Source organism: Schistocerca piceifrons, chromosome X, assembly GCF_021461385.2.
Source record: "Schistocerca piceifrons isolate TAMUIC-IGC-003096 chromosome X, iqSchPice1.1, whole genome shotgun sequence".
In the NCBI taxonomy this organism is placed as follows: domain Eukaryota; kingdom Metazoa; phylum Arthropoda; class Insecta; order Orthoptera; family Acrididae; genus Schistocerca; species Schistocerca piceifrons.
The window spans coordinates 670,114,897-670,120,179 of NC_060149.1; the positions used below are offsets into that span (position 1 = coordinate 670,114,897).

The 5,283-nt window shown below is 43.1% G+C and overlaps 1 non-coding gene across 1 annotated transcript; it reads right to left on the minus strand.

Annotated features, from left to right (window-relative positions):
* Positions 1–1,176: 1,176 nt before the first annotated feature.
* Positions 1,177–1,250, minus strand: Trnat-agu. Its single transcript has one exon. It is a non-coding gene; the product is annotated as a tRNA-Thr (tRNA).
* Positions 1,251–5,283: the final 4,033 nt, after the last annotated feature.

Consider the following 5,283-nt stretch of genomic DNA (forward strand, 5'->3'; position numbering starts at 1 on the left):
GTTGTTTTTCAACTCTACGTCGCCGTACCAGTACCGGCGACTGAAGGCAGGTCATAATACTTAACATTACGAACAACGCAAATCCTGCAGCCCACAGTCTGAACATCATTCCAATAAAGTTGGGTATCCATACGGCGCTACGGTCGCAGGTTGGAATCCTGCCTCGGGTATGGATGTGTGTGATGTGCTTAGGTTAGTTAGGTTTAAGTAGTTCTAAGTTCTAGGGGACTGACGGCCTCGGAAGTTAAGTCCCATAGTTCTCAGAGCCAATTGAACCATATCCATACGGTAAATAGTTTCCTGTCTACACTGCTCAAGAAACGGAAGTTTAATTATAACCACCCTGTATTTCACTGACGAACTTCTTGTGATTGTGGTCACAGTAATGCAATTTTTTTGTAATAGACATCGTAGTCGTCACTGAGTGCAGTTACGGCCTGATGGCAGTTATCGAGTGGTATACTGCTAGGACTGTGCTTTAAACTTTAAAACAAAAGTAAAAAACTTCTGACATGTAATCATGTCATCGTCATACCGATGTTAACAACTTTAACATGAATCCCACCAAATCACTACTTTTGTACGCTGTTTACTCTCTGACGGAAGTGAAGAAAATACGACCTGTGGTTATGTTTTCCCGTCATCTAAAAATGGTTCAAATGGCTCTGAGCACTATGCGACTTAACTTCTGAGGTAATCAGTCCCCTAGAACTTAGAACTAATTAAACCTAACTAACCTAAGGACATCACACACATCCATGCCCGAGGCAGGATTAGAACCTGCGACTGTAGTGGTCGCTCGGCTCCAGACTGTAGCGCCTAGAACCGCACGGCTACTCCGGCCGGCTTTCCCGTCATCTGCTTCAGTTATTATGTGTACTGTAGAAGAATAGTGATTCGGTGGCGTTCATGCCGACATCTTTAACATCGATACGTCGAGGACATGATTACACGTCAAAAGGATTTTATACATGTGCTGGAACACAGTCCTTTGCAGAATACAGCTTGATAATTATTACGTAAACTTAAGATGGAGGGGGAGAAAGGCAACGAAAGGAAAGTGAAGGAATTGATGATATCAGCTGCATCGGGACTTTATACGGAATCGTTTTTTTACACACACGGAGTAGCCAGTCCTCTGACCGAACACACTGAGCTACCGTGTCGACGATAATGTGTGCTGGACTGGGACTCGAACCCAGGACCTCCTGCTTACTAGGCAGTCGCGTCAACCACTGAGCCATCCGGACACAATGTTCATCGCAAATCCACGGACTATCTCTGCACGCTCCCCGGGCCGACCTAACGCCACCTATACGCAGTCCCCGTCCAAATCCTCCACCCCTGCCAATTTTAGATTCCCGCTGGAGGCCGAACGATATTGTGCATCTTCACTGTAGGTTGTGGATTCTTTCCCCATTGAGACGAATCAATTTTATGAACGCGTGGTGTCCGTTCTTTCGGCCATGTCTGAAAGAAGAGACACCACGTATTCATATACCTGATGACTGTCGTATGTCTGATATTGCAATAGTTTATACATAACATCTGCAGTCAATCGTGAAAGAAAAAAAAAGCATCTGTGGCATGTTAAAAAGTGAAGTGGGTAGGGGGAGGCTGGGAGAAAGAGTAGTGAACTGTGTCCCCGCACCCCACCCCTCTAGGTACACCTACGTCTTTAGGTAATTAAAAAGCCTGCACCAACTGCGATACTGGGCGTATTAAAAGAGTAATGGCCATTGAGTCACAAAAAAACGTATTCTATAGGAAAAGATTTTACTGGCGGTTTAAGTTTCGTACAAACCTACTTACACATTTTGGGTTAATCGCCGTTCATATCTAAGCACTTTTCAGGGCATCGTTCTGGCTTCTTGAGCTCCTATGTATAGAAATTCTCCACCCTTAGAATCGAACCAGTATGAGGGGAAGCAAGTGCGGTTTCCTAAACATAACAGAGGTACTACTGAGTCTCGGGACTTCGTCGTACTGCGCGTAACAGCCAGTGCTAAAGGTGGGATTGCGTTTGCTGATATTGAGTACGTTACCAGAAGTAATTGGTATATGGTCTGTGTAAAATTTTATCATGTTCAGAGTAGAATTATGAGGAACTGAATATTATTAAGTTAGACGTAAATTTATTAAATGTTTTGTAGTTATTACTTTTTATGTACATTTTGAACCTCTACAAACGTAACCTACAATTTGAAATTTCTGGGAGATGTTTATTTTAACATAAAAATTCTGTTCTGAATCCCAATTAAATTATTTTCATTATTTTCCAAATTACTGATAAAAATGTGCTTTCCTACCGTACATCTTACAAACACGGTAGATTAATTAATCGTTAGAACTGGGATACAGCGTTTAAATCACAGGCCTAATTTCAACTAAGAAATGAATAGAGCTGTATGATATGTGACAGTTGTAAGAACAATATTTTAGGATGTAGTAAGTTTTAAACGTAATGTATTGGAGATGAAAGCAACAGTTTACATTTTTCCTTGTTATATTTATTAAAAAAATATTATATTGAAGTTACCTACACATAGTTTTATATTCGTTGTCTGCAACTGAGGAACTTCCATAGCCTTTCAATTACAAGACCGCCAAGGTGCTGTTAGAAAAAAATCTGCAAAAGGGTTTGTCTGAATTTGGATAGCTTCCACTCAGTATGCCGGCCGGGGTGGCCGAGCGGTTCTAGGTGCTACAGTCTGGAACCGCGCGCCCTCTACGGTCGCAGGTTCGAACCCTGCCTCGGGCATGGATGTGTGTGACGTCCTTAGGTTAGTTAGGTTTAAGTAGTTCTAAGTTCTAGGGGACTGATGACCTCAGATGTTAAGTCCCATAATGCTCGGAGCCATTTGGACCATTCAGTACAGAATTGTTAAAACGAGGAGTAGAGACATTTTTTTTATCCAAATGAAGTTGTTTCTTACTCCTAATACGGGTTTAAGTGCATTTAGTTTTCATCTTCTTGGAACAGCAGTTAATTTTTCAGTACAGTAGGTAAGATTTCAGGAAGTGGACAGAAAATAGCAGATAATCAGTTTTGGTTATTTTCTCTCATTTCCAAAAGTGGTCAGTTGGTCCCTGTTAAGTGGATGGAAGGAAGAACGGACAGTCACTAAATTTAAAAGCCGGCGACAGAGACGCCCCACGAGTTGACAATGTCTGTCTTGAGTTTCTCGTCATTTTCAAACCATTAGCCAAGTGATTGTTTCAAGCGCAAGAAGAGCTAATAGTCATTAGGAGTGGGGACTTCCCTTTAGCGTAGTTGGTCGAATAGCTCTCGCCGCAAATTCTGACCGGCACCGTGATGCAGCTAGCTGTGGGTGGAGAGGCGTTGTGGACGAGGACTATCCCAGATTACAGTTACGCGTGCCGCCGAATTTGAATAGCAGATCTCTGTGACATTTTTCGGTTTTGGCGAAACTGAATTGCGCTACTGCATTGACTGTTGTTTTTATCTTGTATCTGTGCAGGATACCCACTTATCGTCAGCCGTAGCAATATGGAGAAACAAGGAACCTATCATCTCCCTCTTGTCGAAACCGGTCCATAAACGCTTAACATTATTTGTCCTTTGTCTAGTTCGGTATGCATTTCTGGTACTCAACTTGCACACAATTTGCGATGTACGATCTTTTCCGTGACAATCGTGCAAAACAGTGGTGTATCCAGAATAAGGGAATTCATCAGCCAGATCACAAATCGTCTCTCGTCAATTACATTGCTGTGTTCGGTCCACTTATTGCACGACGTCATTGGTCTGGATACTGGGCCTACCACTCTGCTCTTCACCATCCACATTTATACGTCCATTTTTGAGGTCTCAACACCACTGTCTAACCTATCCTCCACTCACTACTTGTAGTCCTATAAATTAGGCACAATTAGAGACAACTTTGATCACCTGTACATCCTTTTTCACACAAAAATCGAATTACACCACGCACTTCGCAATTGGCGGAAGCAACAATTTTCCTTTTTGATTATTACAGAATTGTCAAATTCCGCAGACTGCTCTTACCCCTTAAAGGAGAAGTTCCTAGCTTTAAGTTCATTCTACAAGCATTTCAGTGTGTCATATAAAGAAAATTGTACGAGGAATCGTTTTATTTTGTAAATTTCTGTTTCAGTTATGTTGTGGATCACATATAACGTTGATCCACTGTCTGGGAACAATAGTAACGAAATTTACTGCTCTCCTTTTGCAGGTGAGGAACATTGAAAAAGTTTGTTTACCGAAGAATGAAAATGCAGTGGCCATACAGTGTACCGCACGGACCGTAAGTGATTGTGTGTGTGTGTGTGTGTGTGTGTGTGTGTGTGTGTGTGAGAGAAAGAGAGAGAGAGAGAGAGAGAGAGAGAGAGAGAGAGAGAGAGAGAACACCTTCACTGCACGTGGATCTAGAAGCAGCACTCCTGCAACAAGGTAAGGAGAAAATTGCCATACTTCAATTTACGTTAGTGTCACATACATTCGATAAATTTCGGTTAACTGCCGCTACTTACCTTTTCGCTAGGACTGACAGTGATGGATTTGCTTCCGAACATTGGTTAGACATTGACACAGTTTTCCGGGTCGACGATCTATTCCAGATATCTCATTTCTTGACCATTTTCAGGTCTACCTACTGAACTATCCAATCTTCACACAGTTGTCAGAAAATCATCTACAAAAGACTGAGATCACTTTCCCATATCCAGTCCATATCACAGATTTAATCATCCGTACTCTGTCACGTCAGAAGTATCCGGACACCTCTACGTAAAGTGAGGCGAACCTGCCAGTGCAACAGGAGGCCAGCAGTGTTGTGTAGTCAGTAGAATTAAGTCGATTGCGCGATGTCAAGCAAACAGAACGTTGTTTACGTGCCCGGCCGAGAGAGCCACCCCTACCGCACCGGAGTCGGCCGTTTGCCGTTCGGCAGGGCTTGTCCTGCCGGCGGCCTCGGCAGCCGCTTCACAGACAATCTTGGCCACGGCAACAGAGCCACCGAGTAACGATGGATAGGCGAACGACAACGAACAACGAGTGGATTATCGAATCAGATTCATCCAGCGGAGAAATTCGTCCCTCCTACATCACAGTGTAGATGAAAACTAGATACTCTAACGACTGAAACAAAAGTCGTCTGTAAATACCGATGGGCAATGTATTAAGCCTCCAAAGAAAAAGCAATCCAAGGAAAAACTAGCCGTACAAACAGCGACTAGCAGCTTCTATAGTGCCATTGAAGACTGTGAACAGGAGGCTGTCACTGACGACCCTTCGCAGCA